This window comes from Chrysochloris asiatica, unplaced genomic scaffold (assembly GCF_000296735.1).
Source record: "Chrysochloris asiatica unplaced genomic scaffold, ChrAsi1.0 scaffold00100, whole genome shotgun sequence".
NCBI lineage: Eukaryota > Metazoa > Chordata > Mammalia > Afrosoricida > Chrysochloridae > Chrysochloris > Chrysochloris asiatica.
Genome location: NW_006408618.1, coordinates 2,928,525 through 2,947,284, shown reverse-complemented (window position 1 = coordinate 2,947,284; position 18,760 = coordinate 2,928,525). Strand labels below are relative to the sequence as shown.

At 41.4% G+C, this 18,760-nt stretch overlaps 1 pseudogene; it reads right to left on the bottom strand.

Moving 5' to 3' along the window:
- Positions 1-16,439: 16,439 nt before the first annotated feature.
- LOC102821045 lies at positions 16,440-18,760 on the bottom strand (annotated as a pseudogene).

Below are 18,760 nucleotides of genomic sequence, written 5' to 3'. Positions count from 1 at the left end.
TTCATTGTCAAAAAGAACATATCCACATCAGTCATGAGGTACAATGCTTTAAGTGATAGGATGATGTCCATGCGCCTACAGGCGCTGTAGAGCAGCCCATTTATTGGGTTTCAGCAATTTGTTTTTTTTCTACAATTAACATTTGTTGCATGCATAAGCAGTAAGGGTGAGTAATGAGTAAGGAGGAAAGACCATAACAATCTTTCAAAGGTCAGCATTCTTTCATCTATAGGGTATAAGCGTAATCAGTACAATTCTGCCTTCAGTTCTGTACGCAAGAGAGATGGAGAGACCTGGGCCTTCCTTGAGTCTCAGAGTTCTCTCAGCCAGCTCAGATTAACTGCCACAACCTTGTGGTTTGCAGTCCACTGTTAATTGTTATGGAGCCACCACACTTCCTTGTTGTTGTTGTGAAGTGTCGTCAAGTCGGTTCGGATCCATAGTGACCTGGTATAGGGTTTCTGAGGAACGACTTATGAACTTGAACCGCTGACCTTACAGTTCAAAGAGACTTTGCAGTCTGGCGCATTAACCCACAGTGCTACGCCAGGACACCAACACACTTCCTGGTGGCTGTGTGCCGTGGAGTCGGTTCCTACTCATAGTGAATCCTGTACAAGGTTTCCGAGGCTGTAAATCTTTACGGGAGCGGGAGCAACAGGGTTTCCGAGGCTGTAAATCTTTATGGTAGCAACAGTGTTTCCGAGACTGTAAATCTTTACTAAAGCAGAACGCCTCATCTTTCTCCCGCGGAACAGCTGGTAATTTCAAACTGCTGACCTTGCAATTCGCAGCCCGATCTGTAATCACTACTAATCACTACGCTACCAGAGCTCCTTAACATACTCCCTAGTAGGGAATAATGTGGTTACTCCCTCCTATTACATGTACTACAGGACTTCTACACTCCAGAGAGAAATCAAACCAGGAAATGTGGACATAAAAAATGAAAAGATAGTAGCTTTTAAAAATGCTTGAATGATGACTAGCCCTTAGAAGGGTTTGGAATAATGAATTCTGACACTTTTTTTTTTCTTCAAATAAAGCTCCCTGAATGTTTGCTGTTTATATTGTATTAGAACTTAAATTCTTCCACTTGGTTTGTGGAAGGCTAAGGTCTACAGTGGGTGTCCTACACCATATTGAGTCTTGACATAAATTCAGATGCCATTTGAATTCGGTCTGACCATTTATTAACCAGCAATGTGGCAGCTTTGCCCGAGGCAGAGTATGTTTGAAAGTAGATTACAACTCCAGGGCCCATCCAAGGATGGGCAGTCTGGCCCTCAGGGCATTTATCTGAGTGTGTCCTTAATGACTTACAGATGTTTGTCACCTGCAAGTTAGGGTGAGAACCTAGTAGCCAGGTGGTTGAAGGGCCCCAGGACTACTTCTGTAGTCCTGCCTGCCACCGATTGATGTGTTGCTAATCATGACTTTGTGAAGATTTCTCTTTTTGTCTATAAAAGTCCTGGTATGGTGCTGGACCCCAAGGTTGGCTTGAAACTCAAGGTCGGCAGTTCAAACCCACCAGCCACTCCTCGGAAACCCTATTCAGGGTTGTTCTGAATCAGAACAGACTTGACAGCATGCAACAACAGCAACAAGAACAACATAATTAGCCACGTGACTGAATGAATCCTTTGGCCACTATAATGGCGTCATGCTGATGGTTTCCCTCCTCCAGATGACTTGTCTCTGTCTCTTTGTCCTGCTTAAGTCTTAATAAAGGAGTCTCAATAAAATATATTTGAATTTTGGATCTTTTTCCCCTAGAATGATTTGTTGCATCAGTGATATAAATGGTTAAAGGATTAGATCTAAAAGTGTGACGTAATCATTGAGTAATTTAGGTTCAAAAGTCACTTTGGAACATTTTGGGAAATGGTGAGTATCTTAGTTATCTAGTGCTGCTATAACAGATTTCTGGTGTGATGCCATGGAATAAGCATTGGACTGTGAACTCCAGGTTGGTGGTACAAACCTACCAGCCACTCCTTGGAAACCCTACAGGGTCACTGTGAGTCAGAATTGACTTCATGGCACTTGACAACACCAAGAAGCTATAACAGAAATATCACAAGTGAAGTATGGCTTTAACACATATAAATTCATTTTCTCATAGTTTAGGAGGCTAGAAACCTTCAAGCTCTAAGGAAAGGCTTTTGGCAATTGGGGAAGATCTTTGTCCCTTTCCAGCTTTTATTCCCATTCCTTGGTGATCATGTGGAGTCTGTCTCCCACTGCATCTGTGCTTGCTTGCTTGCTTCCTCAATTTGTGCTTTATATTTCAAAAGGAAGTCCTGGTATGGCACTGTGGGATAAAAGCACTGGACTTCAAGTTCAGTTTGAACCATAAAGTCAGTGATTCAAACTCACCAGCTGCTCTTTGGAAATCCTATACAGGGTCCTTATGAGTTGGAACTGACTTGATGGCACTTAACAAGAACATCTCAGAAGCAATTGAGTTAAGGCACATCCTACAATAATACGATCTCTTTAGCATAACAAAGAATAAGGGATTATACCTACAGTGGGATTATACCTCAAATGGGATTATACCTACAGATATAAGGAGCCCTTGTAATACAGTAAAGGAGCATTGGTGGCACGGTAGGAAAAGCATTGGGCTGTTAACTGCAAGGTCAGCAATTCAAACCCACCATCTGCTCCTTGGGAGACAGATGAGGCTGTGTGCTCCTATAAGATTTACAGCCTCAGAAACTCTATATAGGGGTCATTATGAGTCAGAATCCACTCAAAGACAATGGGTGGAGCACAGTGGTTAAGAGTTTGGTTGCTAACTGGATGGATGGCAGTTCAAACCCACCAGCTGTTGCTAGGGAGAAAGTTGTGACATTGTGATTTGTAAAGATTGGTTGTGGTGTGTCATGGAGTTGGTTCCAACTCACAGCGACCCTGTATAGGGTTGCTAAGGTGACAAATCTTTACTAGAACAGAAAGCCTCATCTTTCTCCCACGGAATGGTTAGTAGTTTCGAATTGCTGACCTTGGGATTAGCAGCCCATCTTGTAACCACCACGTTACCAGAGCTCCTTTTGTAAAGATTACAGCCCTGGATCCTCTGTGGGAGCAGTTTTACCCCATGCTTTAGGGTCTCTATGAGTCAGAACTGACTTGATGGCAACAGGTTTTTGTTTTTTGTTTTACAACAACAATGTTTGGGGACTGCGGTCCTGGTATGCGCTGTAGAATAGGTGGTGGACTGCTAACCACAAAGTCTGTAGCTCAAACCTACCAGCTGCTCCTTGGAAACACTATACAGGGTTGATATTAATTGGAAATGACTGTTGTTGTTAAGTGCCATTGAGTCAGTTCGCCTGATAGCAATCCAGTATAGGTTTCCAAGGAGCAGTTGGTGAACTTGAAGCACTGACCTTACAGTTCAAACCAACCTTGCAGTCCAGTGCATTAGCCCACAGTGCCAAACCAGGAATCACTAGATGACATTTAACAACAACAAATATTTTGGGGCAAATTAAATTCATTAAGCCAGTTGTCCAATGTACTTGTAGTTAAGCATATGTGACCTCATGCTAGAAAAGAAAGTATTTTTACAGAGTGGGCCTTGAATGGAAATCTTTGAAGGTTTCATTATCTATCTATCATCTATCTATCTATCTATCTATCTATCTATCTATCTATCTATCTATCTATCTATCATCTATATAGATACAATGGGGCTTCAAAAATTTCATGGAAAAACTTCATCATTTTTTAATTCCATTTTTCCATGAACTTCATGAAGCTCACCCATATACAGAGATTGTCACAGAATAGAGTGGGGCAAGGAAAAAAGAGGAGAGAATGCAAATAGCAAAAAAACAAAACAAAACAAAAAAATCAAAAGAGCTGGGAAAGGGTAGGACCTAGAAGGAAAAAAAAAAACCTTTGGGAGAGGAAATCTATTGCTGTCTGAATGCCTGTACCCCAGGCTCCCTCTGAAGCAAAACTAACCACATGACCCTGCCACCTTGTTATGGGTGATTGAACAGGACTGGGTGTTTGGCTGAAAGGCCAGGAATGTACAGATTGGCTAACAGCCTGTGGGGCGGCCTGGATCCTCTCTTGTTCATTGGAATGCAAGACATGTAGAATCAGTTAGCAGTTCAGAGCAGGGCCAGGAGCTGAAAGAAGGTGTGTGGAAAACTCAAATTCCACTTCTCTGCCACTTTTGTTTTTAGCTGCTCCTACAGTACTTCTTCCTCTGACCCTAACAATTCTGAGGTCCGTCAAAGCTCACAAGTTACAGGACACAGTTCCCCAGAGTAACAAGGCTGCCCAAGACTTCTGTCTCAAAATTGGGAGTTCACATAGCACCCTTACTTCTGACCTGCTGATTATAAATGTGGAAGTTCCCTCTACCTCCTCAGAATATCCGCTAAACTTAAGGGTTCTTATGCTTCTGACTTGCTAGCTGCCATACCCTTGTGTTTAATAATTCACTACAATAATTTAGAGAATTTAGTGATGCATCAGACTTGGAGTTTTACTCAAGCACAAAGGATATGTAATCATGTCAATTTAAAAAATGTTTCAATAGAAATGTTACAGTGTAAGAAAAAGAATAAATATTTATTGAATATGTTTTATATCTGTCATGGATTGAATTGTGTCCCCACTCACCCCCCAAGTATGTATCAAATTGGCTTGGCCATGTTTCTTAATGGTTTGGCATGTAACGATGTAATTTGAAAGTTATGTAATGATGTTAACGTCCATGGTGTGTCTGATGTGATCAGCCAATCAGTTGTAAGGGGATTAGGGTGAGATGTGACACCCGTAATCTGGTCATAGCCCAGATCTAATATAAGGAGTGTTTTTCTGGAAATTGCCTGCACCACCTTTTATGTTACAAGAAATAAAAGGAGTGAAAACTCAGCAGAAAGAGAAGGACCTACTACCACTAAGAAAGAAGAGCTGGGAGTGAATTGCATCCTTTGGACCCAGGGTCCTAGTGCTAGGAACTTCCTAGACCCAACGGAAGACTGACGATAAGAATTTCTCCAAGAGGCTGCAGAGAGATAAAGCCTTTCTTTGGTGCTGATGCACTGAATTTGAACTTCTAGCTTCTTAAACTGTGAGAAAATACATTCCTGTTTGTTAAAGTCATCCACTTGTGGTATTTCTGTTATAGCAGCACTAGATAATTAAGACACTATCTATATGTAACAACTTGAACTTTGTTACTTTAATTGCAGTCTTAAATAATAACTATTTCATGTAAATAATTGTCTTTAGCTCATAAATGAACTTTAACAAAGTCAAAATATCTGCAAAATGTGCCCTTGGTGTGGTCTGTAGGATGAACACTGGACTGCTAACAGCAAAGTCAGCAGTTCAAACCACTAGAAAACCACTCCTTGGAAAGCCTATACACCGTTGTTATGAGTCAGAAGTCATTCCATGGCACACAACCACCCCCACTGCTTTGACTTTACAATTACTGAGCAATTGTTGTTTACTTCAAATATACTGTTTAATGCAGGAATTATTACCTCAAGAATTGGAGACATTTTGATGTGACCTAAAAAACAGACTTATTACACTTTCACGTTTTAAAATTTACCAAATAATGTGCTCAACATACATGTTTCTTCTCACTATTCCTGAGACTCATTCTCACCCTTTCTTTGTCCATTTTTGAGCTGCATCCAAGGTGAGGGAGAGAGAAAAGAAATAGAGAAAGTGAGAAGGTCAGTTAGGCACTTCTTAGAGTTAAAATAAGACCCATCAAAATGACTTGGTTTTTATAGTACTTAGCCAAGAATCACTACAGAAGAATTACATTTTACCTAAAGGGAGCTCTGGTCTTTGCCCTCAGCTCCTGGGAGGAGATCTCTAGGACTCTGGAACGTCTTATCTGATAGGAGTGCCTTTGTGTTCATGGACATGGAAGGAGAATAACAGTGTAATATATGATGGGGCCTTTGGGACATGCAATATTAGTTCTGACCTCCAGGACAACTGGTATCTAAAGTTACTAGCCTGATTTCCATAAAGGGCTGGAAACCAAAGATTATCTATACAGATAGTATCTGATTGAGCTCCATTATGAAATTCTGGCCACCAAAGACTTGGATGAGTTTTCCTGGTTGATAATACTCGGTAAGTATTGTCACACATCAATGCTGGGAAGAAGTAATGTCATCCATGACTATACAGGAAGAAGACAACTGGATCCCTCCCAGACTCTGCCCTATGCAGCTCATAGTTTGCATAACTTAAATCTACATCCATTCCATCTAGTAAACCACAAATATAATAGCTTTCAATGAGTTTCATATGTCATAATAATAAATTATGGAGGCGGAGAGTAGTTATAGTGCTCCTCCATCTTCACAGTTAGTGTCAGAGGAGGGGTGGTCTTGTGGAGGACTGTTAGAAAACAAACCCAGAGGCAGACTGAGCAATATATTTGAGGAATTAGACGCTAATGATCAAAGAACAGAAGAGTTGTGGTATAACATCAAGAACATCATACAGAAGAAAGCAAAGGTCATTAAGAAGACAAGAAAGAAGGAAAAGACCAAACTGAAAGTCAGAAGAGACTCTGAAACTTGTTCAAACGGAAGAAATGAGGTAAAAGAGCTAAACAAAATTTCAAAGTTCAGCTCGAGAAGACAAAGTCAAATATTATAATGAAATGTGCAGAGACCTAGAGTTAGAAAACCCAAAGGGAAGAACACGCTCAGCATTTCTCAAGCCGAGGGAAGTGAAGAAAAAATTCAAGCCATTCATGGAAGTAGCAGTTAAGAAACCAAACGACGTACTGCATTAAGAAAATCTGCTGCACAAGACATCTTTAAAGTGTTCAAAAGCAAAGATGTCAGTGTGAAGAATAAGGTACACCTGACTCAAGCCATCGTATTTACAATAACCTTATATGCATGTGAAAGTTGGATAGTGAATAAAGAAGACTATACCAGCGGTTCCGCGGGAGAAAGATGAGGCATTCTGCTCCCGTAAAGATTAACAGCCTCGGAAACCCTGTGCAGGGTCGCTATGAGTCGGAACCGACTTCACGGCACGTAACAACAACAACAACAATAGAAGAATTGATGTACTTGAATTATGTTGTTAGAGGAGAATATTAATAGTACCATGGACTGCCAAAAGAACAAACCAGTCTGTGTTGGAAGAAGTACAGGCAGAATGCTCCTTGGAAGCCAGGATGGCCAGACTTTGTCGCTCATACTTTGGAGATATTATCAGGAGGGATTGGTCCCCAGAGAAAGACATCATGCTTGGTAAAATGGAGAGTCAGTGAAAAAGAAGAAGACCCTCAACAAGATGGATTGGCACAAGGGGCAGCAGCAGTGGGCTCATGCGTAGCAATGATTGTGAGGTTGGTGCAGGACTGGGCAGTGTTTTGTTCTGTTGTACATAAGTTTGCTTTGAATTGGTACTGATAGGATGGTACCTAACAACTACAACAACAACCTTTATTAATACATATCATAAAACTTATCTCCTTAATAGAGAAATTGCTGTAAAGTGCTGTTGAGTCAGTTCCAACTCAAAACGACCCTGTTTAGGGTTTCCGAGGAGCAACTGATGAATTTGAACCACTGACCTTGCAGTTCAACTGACCTTGCAGTCCAGCGCATTAACCCACAGTGCCACACCAGGACTCCTAATAGTGAAATCTATTGTCCCCCTTTGCAGTCTCATGAAACAGTTGTCATACTTTCTGAGCTGATTTCTCTGTCTTGACTGTAACTGGTCTAGAAAATCACCTTGGAAGCCATTGTTTTGGTTGGACCTATTTTTGGAAGGCACCCTAATGAGACTAAGACAAGTATGTCTGCAGCCTTCCCGTGATTACAGAGACATGTTTAAGCATGCTTTGTTTGGAACAAACCCATGTATATATGAACTGGAAAACTAGTAACAACACTTTTTGACTTGCCTTCATATAATTCTAAAAACAAAATCAAAGCCAATGAGTATAATGAAACACTTAATGAAAGAAATTGAAAAGCTCAGGTTCTCAAACTTGGTCTGAGAACCAGAGAATTTCCACGATACACTTAAAAGAATCTTTTATTTCTTATAGCTACAGGGTTGATGTTGTTGAAAATCAAACACAAATTTTAATTGTGCAATTGCAGAATTACAACATCAGCTGAATTTATAACTTCACCAAGTTTCCCAAGTGGAAATTAGATTATTGCTTAGTAAGGATTGGGACCCTAAACTTGAAATGGGGTGGACTCAGCTGAAACCGAGAATCTTAAATTCATGAGCCACTTTGTATCTTTCTTGCCAATGGAAGTAGCTTACCTTTCTTTATCAGAAGGATTTCTTTTTCTTTCTGCAATACAAAACAAAACAAAAACCAGATAATTCCCTCATGTGGAGCAAATGCCTCACAAAATAGAGGAATACCCCTCAAGATATCAGTTTGAGGACTAAGATGTACCTGACTCAACCCACGGTATTTTCAATAGCCTCATATGCATATAAAAATTGGACAATGAATAAGGAAGACTATAGAAAAATTGATGCATGTGATTTGTGGTACTGGAGAATATGAAAAGTACCATGGACTACCAGAAGAATAAACAAATCTGTGTTGGAAGAAGTACAGCCAGAGTGCTCCTTAGAAGCCATGATAACCAGATTTCGTCTCTTATACTTTGGCCATGTTCATCAGTAGGGACCAGTCCCTGGAAAAGGACATCATGCTTGGTAAAGTGGATAGTCAGCAAATGTGAGGCAGACCCACAGTGAGATGGATTGGCACAGTGGCATCAGCAATGGGCTCAAGTGTACCAATGATTGTGAGGATGGCATATGACCTGGAGTGCTTGATTACGTTGTGCATGGGGTCACTGTGAGTCAGACCCTACTCAGTGACACCTACCAACACCACCACCAGTACATCAATAAAAAATCCCCAACTGAACCCACAGCCATCACATCAATTCTGACTCATAGTGACATCACATAGAGTTTCCAAGGCTGTAAATCTTTACAGAAGCAGAAATTCGAGTCAATTCTGATTCATAGCGACCTTGCATAAAGTTTCCGAGGCTGTAAATCTTTAGGGAAACAAAAATTCTCATTTTTCTCTTGTGGAGTGGCTGGCAGGTTTGAACTGCCAACCTCACAGTTAACAGTCCAATGCTTATCTTATAGTTGTTGTTAAGTACCATGGGGTCGATTCCGACTCATAGTGACCCTGCACAGGGTGGTTTCTGAGGCTATCTTTACGGGAGCAGAAAGCCTCATCTTTCTCCCGCAAAACAGCTGGTAGTTTTGAACTGTCGATCTTGGTAGGAGATCTTGGTAACGGTTAGCAGGCCAATTCATAACAACTACGCTACCAGAGCTCCTTATAGTGCCACTGTACAGGGTTTCCGAGGCTTATGGGAGCAGAAAGCCCCATCTTTCTCCCGTGGAGTGGCTGGTAGTTTTGAACTGCTGACCTTAAGGTTCACAGCCCAATTAGTAACCACTACGCTATCAGAGCTCCATTCCTTACACTACCTCAAATATCCTTTCTTGCCACTGGTTTTGTAAGAAGAGCTGAATTTCAGCAAGTTGCAGTTGCCTGCAAGCGGCAGCAGGCCCCTTTGTATAATCTGGAGCTGAATCTGGGTTTGCAGATTTGCTCCTTTTTCCGGAGAGTTAGTCTGGCTTGATTTTCAGATGTAAGTGCTAGTTAGGCTAGCCTAAATGTTATATCCTTACCAAATACTAGGTTCTACATTCCAAACCAGAGTCTTTGAACACCATAGTTTCATAACTAAATGTGATACGTCATGTCGAAGGTGTTAAATAGAAGAGTCCTCTTTAAATATCTATTGTTAATTCTAGACTTCTTAGCATTGTTTTCTTACTTTGTCAGATTCAGATACAAAATAAATGGACTTATAACTTTCTGACCTTATTAATAATACTTTTGTGTCATTTAAATAAGGATCACTGGTGGCACAGTGGTTAAGAGTTGGGCTACTAATTGAAAGATCAGCAAGCAGTTCAAACCCATCAGCCACTTCATGGAGAAAGATATTGCAGTCTGCTTCCATAAAGATTTGTTTGTTGTTAATTGCCATCCAGTCAGTGCTGACTCATAGTGACCCTCTATAGGGTTTCCAAGGAGCGTCTGGTGAGCTTGAACCACTGACCTTGCAGTTCAAACTGACCTCACACTCCAGCGCATTAACCCACAGCACCGTACCAGGACTCCATAAAGATTTACAGCCTTGGAAATCTTGCGGAGCAGTTCTACTCTGTCTTATAGGGTCACTATGAGTTAGAATCAACTTGATGGCAATGGGTGTTTTCAGGTTTGACATATAAATCTTGGATGACCAGAGTGGGGTTTTTGACAGAGTTGTTCTCTTACTTTGAGGTCTCTTCTAAACTTTCTGAGCACTGAGTCATCTTTAGCAAATGGCTACACTTTAGCTGTTGAAAGAGAGGGTCTTATGCTTCAAGGAGAAGGAATGTGAAGTCATAGTCCTTGGATACTGAGCTCACATGTCTCTAAACTAAATAGTTTCTTTTGCAGAGGGCCATGAGAACAGAGTATTTACATGTATTATCCAGGCAGTGATATGCTTTCCCATAAGTGTTCCTGGGCTGGCAATGAAAACTCTCCCTGAAATTTTAATTGGTGAAGTGGAGCCTCACAATTTAATTTTATACCTCTGGTTGATCTTTGTGTGTACTTTCTTAGGCATGCAGTCATTTCTTGTCAATAAAACATATCCCTCTAGTGTTAGTTGAAAGTTGCTAAATTCCAGTGAAAACCAAACCATGGGTACAGGCCTAATGGGTACCTGATAACTTTGCCCTGTTCCATACTCCCATATGTGAAATCAGTACTCCTGTCATAAAGTGAGCTCAGTAAGAAATAAGACTGGTGGACAGATGGTTATCTCTAATAGAAGACAGGTCATTGAAAGTACATTATTTCTACTGATTGAAGTAGTTGGAAACAAATGTCATTGGTGTTGCCTTTTAATATAAGAACAGATTCACTGATTATTTAAAGAGACTGATATATTTAAAACCTGAAATTATTTATAAAGTTAAATTATTCATATGTTTTGTTTTTCTCTCTTTTTCTTCTGTTCATTTATTCATCCAAAAACTATTTTTCCTCTTTTTTGTGCACAGCACAATGTAAGATGTTGGTATAAGACCTCAAAGAGCTGATATTTCCCCTCATCTCTTCTGTTTTACCTTTCCTTTTTCACAAACAGTTCTTCTTTCTCACCTCCCCCTACCTTACATTATTTTTCAAATATAGAATAAAGATAATTTGCTACCTGTGTGGTGCTGCAGTATGAACACAGGACTGCTAACCACAAGGTTGGTAATTCACACCCACCAGTCGCTCTTGGCTACTATACTTAGTAGGGTTGCTAGAAGTAGGAACTGACTGGATGGTACACAACAATAAGGAGATAGAACTAACTCAAACCTGGAGCTATCTGCTTATTGGAAAATTGAAAGTATGAGGTTAGCATAGCAATGTTTAGCTGCCTTACGAAGATCAATTCCATACTATTGGACATTTGTTGCCAAATGCTGTCAAATTGATTCCAACTCATGGCAACCTCATGTGTGCAGAGTATAATTGCTCCACAGGATTTTGGAAGCTTTTAGAAGCAGGTGTCCAGGCCTGCCTTCCAAGATCCTTCTGGGTGGATTCCAACGAATCAGCTAGTGATTAGTTATTATCATTTGTACCAACCAGGGACTCCATGTTGGACACTGCAATGAACTGAAACATGTTTCCCCAAAATAGGCATTGTAAATCCTAACCTTTATGCCTGTGGTTAGAATCCCAAGCCATGATTTGTTATGTTAATGAGTGAAAGGTGTATCTTGAATCAATTTCTTTTGAGATATAAAAGTGATTAAACAAGTGAACAAAGGAGAGACCGTGTAAGCAAGGCACATGGAAAACTCCATGGAACCAGGAAGCAGAAGCTGAAGAAGCACGAACCTTTCTTCAGAACCAACAGAGAGAAAGCTTTCACCTACAGCTGGAGCTCTGAATTCAGACACATAGCCTCCTAAATTGTGAGAAAATAAATTTCTGTTTGTTAAAGCCATCCACTTTAGGTATTTCTGTTATAACAGCAATAGTTAAGAGAATTTGGTACTGGAAAAATGGGGTGCTTCTCTAAGAGGTACCTAAAACATGGAGGTGGTTTTAGAATTGGGCTTTAAGGTGCCTAGTAGTAAAGGCCCCATTGGTATAGTGGTTAAAGTGCTCAGATGCTAACTGAGAGGTTGGAGTTCAAACCCACCAGCTGCTCTGTAGGAGAAAAATGTGGCATTCTGCTTTTATAAAGTTGTATAGTCTTAGAAACCCTGTGGGTAACTATGAGTCAGAATTAACTCAATGATAGTAGGTTATTTAATAGTAAAACCTAGATTGTCTTGAAGAGATTGTTGGTAGAATTATGGCCATCAAAGGTAGTTCTGATGAGAGCTCAGAGGGGAGGAGAGAGCTATAGAAAAAATCTCTATCATCTTAGACAATATATATGGTGCCAATGTAGATAGATGTTAAATGCACTTCTGATGAAGCTTTAAAAGGCAATAATGAACATGTGATTGTACAATGGAAAAAGTGTGATGATTTTTATATAGCGCTAAAGAACTTGTTTAAATTATGTTCAAATGTTTTAGAGGAATGTCAGTGATGAACTTGGATATCTGACTGATGGTATTTCTAAGCAAGATCTTCGTTTCTCCTTGCTGTTTATAGTAACATGTGAGAGAAAGAGAGGGACTTAAAAGTTGATGTGCAAAATGGAAACAGAACTTAAATATTTGGAAAATTCTGTTCTTCAAACTAAAGACACATGTGCTAGAATGTTCACCAAGACTATGGCTACACAATCTTATGTTAACGAGATTATGGCTGTGACTGATGGATCTAACTAACTAACTACCACAGCAGAAAACCCTTAAGTGTTGACAGAAGGGGGCAGAGAACGAATAAATGGAAAGAACACTGCCTCTTGGAAGTCTATAATTATGAAACAGGCCAAAGGAGCTACCTCTATCCTTCACGTAGTGAAAAGGACCATTCCTGGAGCAGCTCGAACATCAGCAGATCTGTTGGAAGGAACACATGAAGTGGAACCTTCTCAGTTTCAAAGGTAGGGTCATAGCTTCCTAAGTTTCAAAGAGTAAGTATCTTCACCAAGGAGGTTCCAGAGTGTGGGACTGCCATTAAGGTGTGCAAGGGAGATGGACCTGCCACCCAAAGCTGCCCAAGTGGCAGAAGAATAGGGCCTGCCAGGGTTTAGAGATTGGGGTTACCATTCGGATGGATTAGGAGAATAAGGCCACCTCATAGGGCCTGGAAGGCCAAGCTGAAGCCTAGGGCCAATGGGCACATCCACTCAGAAAATAAAGAGTCTAGAGTCTGGAGGTCAGGGTCATTACCCAGATTTTCTCTGAGAACAGAGGATTATTTTCAAGCTTCAAGAACCAATGTAAATTGTGCTGCTGGGTTCTGTAATTGCTTGATGCCTGCTATCTTTTCTTTCTCTCCAATTTCTCCCATTTGTAATGGAAATGTCTACCTTGAGTTTGATCCATCCTTGTGCTTTGGAAGCAGATAACTTGTAGTCTAGATTTCATAGGCTCAGAGCGAATGAGGAATTTTGCTCCAGGATGAAATATGCTAAAGTCTCGTTCATTTTGATATAGGTTATTCAGATGATGAGATTTTGGACTTGAGTTAATATGCTACTTTTGCAATGATATGACAGGGTGACTGTGTTTTGTGTGTGATGAGGACATGATACTTTGGAGACCAAATGGTACAATGTTATGAATCAAAGTATGTCCTCTCCAAATATGTGTTGTATACCTTAACCCTATGTTTGTGGATACAATCCCGTTTGGGAAATTGTCATCTTTGTTATGTTAACAAGGCAAGATTCCTGTATATCTTGTATATTCCTTGTATATCTTAGTTCACTTTCTTTGAGATATAAAAGACCTTAGAGGAGTGAACAGAGGAGGGTGAGCAGTATGCCAAGACACAGAGAGATCTCCAAGGAACCAAAAGATCTTCCTTCAGAGCTGACAGAGCAAATCTTCCCTTAGAGCTAATTCTCTGAATTTGAATTTCTAGCCTCTTAAACTGTGAGAAAATAAATTTCTTTTTGTTAAAGTAATCCTCTTGCATTTTATCATAACAGCACTACAATATTGTTGTTAAGTGTTGCTGTGTCTGGTACAACTCATAGTGACCCTGCATTGGGTTTTCCAGGAGCAGTTGGTGGGCTTGAACTTCTGAACTGTGGTTTACAGTCTAGTGCTTATCCTACAACACCACATCTGGAGTCCAAGACAGATGCTAAGCTCTAAAAAAAAAAAAGTTGCCCTTGAGTCAATTTGAACTCCTGGCAACCTTATGTGTGTCAGAGTAAAACTGTGCTCCATAGGGTTTCAATGGCTGGTTTTCTCAGAAGGAGACTGACAAGTTTTTCTTCCGAGGCATTTCCAGGTAGATCAGAATTGTCCACCTTTCAGTTAGCAGATGAACTTGTTAACCATTTATACTACCTAGGTACTCCTTAAACTCTATTAGACTGAAGGAATTCTTTCAAAGTCTCTTTTTCTCCTCCAGCACAAATACAACTTACTCTGACACAATTTTAGTTTTAGAGGATTCTCTCTGACCAGCTACGTTGTCCATGTGGAATCTGGAAAATGTAGTCACAGAGGTGTGTCACCCAATGAAAGGAGAAGAGAATTGTTCCATTAAGAACAAGCTTTGAAAATATAAAGGTATGTGTTTACTATTGATTTAGGATGGACTCTTGAGAGTTGAGTGCTCTGGCTTTGTACTTTCTTGTGACTGAATACATAATACATGATCTGTTTCACTTGCCCAATACATTTGTTGTGATTACTTACTAAATATTTACTGAGAACAATGAATAAATACTAAGAAGCTAAACTGTGTATTTCAGTGGTCAGGTGGACAGATCCTGGGAGAACAAATAGAACTGGCTTTTCCACCTTCCCTTCCAAATGGATTAATTTTTGTATGTCAGCGTTAGATCCTAGATTGGATCCAGAATGGGGGATCAAAGGAGGAAACAACCACTGAAAATAAACAAAGTCAGAAATGTGAGTTGTGAGTAGCTCAAATAGTCTCATAAAAGGACCTACCTAAAGGTACTTGGTAATTACATAGAAAAAACTTGGCTCTTCAAATAAAAACCTCTGTGTGTTTGTGTGTGTGTGTGTGTGTGTGTGTGTTCCCAGACTGAGCTGGATTGTAGGGCTTGTGTCTGCATGAATATAATGGAAGGAGAGAGACTGTCAACCTGTGTGTGTAGAGGTCAAAGTATGCGGGGGGTGGGGGTGGGGATTGTCCAAAAGTATTGCTACTAGGGTTCCAGTTTATACATGCACAGGTTTATTCCACGCAAAACGTGTTTAAACATGCCTCTGTGACCACCACACCACCACCACTGTGATCAGAGGATGGCTGCAATTCTGTAATAAACTTGTTTTAGTCTCATTAGGACACCATCAAATTAAAGATACTTTCTGTGCCAGGGAAATAATGAGGTTTATTTTTTTAAATCACGTCTTTATTGATTGGTTAATCAGCTGGTTTGAAGGGACACATGGAGAAGAAAAGACACAGTTGTTATTAGTCAGAAACTCCTATTAACTGTAAGAAGATGGGTGTAAAAACCTGTAAAAAAAAAAAAAATAGAGCCAGCCAAGTAGCAGCCCTTGGGGAGGTTCAAGGCACCTGAGAGGCTAAGAAAGTCCAGTTGGGCTCTGGGATGACCCCTTCGTTCTCACCTGGGTAACACACATAGCTAGAAAACACCACTGCTTTCAGAAGCAGCATTCTTCTCTCTCCCAATTTACAAATCACTAGACAACTGCCCTCCCAAACCAAACCCACTGCCCTGGAATGGACCCCAACTCACAGCGACCCCATACGATAGAGCAGATTTGCCCTATAGGGCTTCCAGTCTTTACAGAAGCAGAATGCCACATCTTTCCCCTGTAGAGCTGGCCAGTGGCTTTGAACCACGGATCATTCCATTAGCAACTCAATGTTTTCACTACTGAGTCACCGGGGCTCAACTGCCCTCAATGTGGAGGGTCATAAATACCCTGGATGAGGCACGGTAAGAATCAGCCCTGAGCTCCCTCTCCCCGCCTGAAGCCCTGGCTCTGATCCCAGATGGTCTGCTGAGGGGACCTGGGGGAGGGGATGCAGGCCCTGTCCCCCGACAATGCTATAGTTGTGGATTGCTCCGCATGCAGCCTAGGCACCAGGCAAACACCACTGGACTTTGGTCAATGAGGGTAGAGGGGCCACTGTCTTGTCCAGCCCCCATCGTGAGCTCTGAGGTGCGACCGTGGCCCGGTCCCGCGGAGGTCCATCTGGAGCCCTACTTGGGGTAGCACATGTAGCACCCGGTACCCGCTGCATCCCGCTGGGCTTGGCACCGGACCCCAGAAGCCCGTCGGTGGCTGCGTACTCGTCGATGATGTCCTCCACACGGGTGATCACGTACAGGATGGTCAGCAGTACCCCCAGGAACTAAGGGAGCAGGAGGCCCAGGAGGATGCCCGCCATGATGATGTAGTTGTCCATGAACTAGATGAACACGGTGTTGGTGCAGCCCCGCACGTAGATGGCATCCTGCACAACGAGGCGCTCCTTGTTGATCGTCTTGACCACTTCTGTCTTGTTTCTGAAGCAGCAGGTATACGGTACACCACAGGCCAGGGGTCCGGGGGCAGTGCAGTCACGGTACTGGTTTTGCTCTAATCTTGGTAGTCTTCCCCACCACAGCACTTGCACTGCTTCTGAATGAAGTCCATGATGTTTTTGAAGTCCACGTCGTCATAGTAGTTCGCCTCTTTGAATGTGTTGTTCAGGAAGTCAATGGTCTGGTTCCGGAAGACCAAGGCCAATGAGCTCCCCAGGATATAAATGAACGACTGCAGAAGGCACACGTTGTCCCGGAGGGAAGCCAGTACACCAGTGAAGGAGACGATGAACATGACATACCCCAGAAGGATGAGGAGGATGGCCGGGGCCAGAAAGGCACTCTCCAGGGTCTTGTCTTTCTGCTGCTCGACCTCTGCGTAGATCCTCACAGACAGCACCAGAGCCCGATCACCCTTAGAACACTGAGTCTGCCCTGCTGCCGGGCTGGCCACCAGCGCTCTCTGAAAAATGAGTTTTGAGGTCAAGGCTAATATAAAAATTTTAACACAATTCAAATGGATATCTTTCCAAATCATTCAAAATTTACAATTGTACAGCAATGGTTCCCCACATAAAGCAACAGTGTTTAGATTGAGTAATCAATTTAGGGAAGGTCAGGAAGACTTCAAAGATGTACGCTAGGCGGAGAGGTCAACTCAGAAGGTTGTGGAGACAGCTTTTTTTGTGATTCCAAAGAGGTCATCCTGATAGATTTTTTTTTGAAGGACACAGGATAATCATAGGTGCTTATATGAGGAAGTTTTAAGAAAATGCAACACTTAATTTGATAGAAAAAGGCCAGGAAAGTCAAACTGAGAAAAAAATTTTTTTCCTTGTCACAATAATCCACCTGGTCATTCTTTGACGTTATCAAGGGCTGTTCTACAAGAATTTTATTGGGAAACTCCATCCACTCTACAGCCCTGATCTTGCCCCTTCAGATTTCTTTTTGTTCCCCAAACTCAAAGAACATTTACAATGAAGATGATTTGAATCCCTTGAGAATGCGCAAACTGTCATTTTGATGTGGCATCAAGTGAAGAACACATAATTCTTTGGGTAGGGCTTGTTGTGAAGTGCCATTGAGTCGATTCTAACCCATAGCGACCCTGTACAGGGTTTCCGAGGAGCAGCTGGTGAGCTTGAACCGCTGATCTTGCAGTTCAAATGGCTGTGCAGTCTGGTGCATTAACCCACAGGCCACAAAGACTTAGAGATGTGGAAAACCACCTTAAGAATTTTTAGACCTAGATAGAGGATTTGTCAAGAAACAACAGCTTCACATTTTGATACTTCGTTTAATAAAGGATTCTATGATTTTGCAGCAATACTTTTTTGCTTACCTTTGGACATAAAGTGTTTATAGTATCATCTACTCTGTCTGCAACTTCCTTAGTTAAGCAGATATGGTTGACTTATGTGCAAGGCTGGTCCAGGTAAGTGGGAAGGTGGGTGGGAGAGGACAGGTTCAGAAGAAAGGTAAAACATAGAAGCTTCTCTAAAAGATCTTCCAGTAAGGCTAATGGAAAAGATCACCACATGAAAACAGAACACATGGGGAAATCATCCAATTAAGCCCTCATTTGGTATCTTTCAGCTGCTGTAATAAATACCACAAGCTGAGTGGTTTGTAAGAACAGAAATGTGTTCTCTCTCGGTTCTAGAGACTAGAGTCCAAATCAGGTTACTGACAGTAATGATTCCTTTTAAGGGCTCAAGAGCTTCTGGTGGCTTCTTGGCTTTCATGGAGTGTAGATACATCTTCACAGAACCCTCTTCCTCATGTTTGTTCTCTTCTTTTAAAAGGACAGAATTCAGAGGGGCCTAGGACTAACCCTCCTCTGCGTGAAGTCAACTAATAACATTTTCAAAAGACTCTGTTTCCAAACAAGGTCACATTCACAAGTTGTTGTTGCTGGTGGGTGTGCCTAGTCAACTGACAGCAATCCTGCACACAAAGGAAGGAAACACTATCTGGTTACATACCATCTTCAT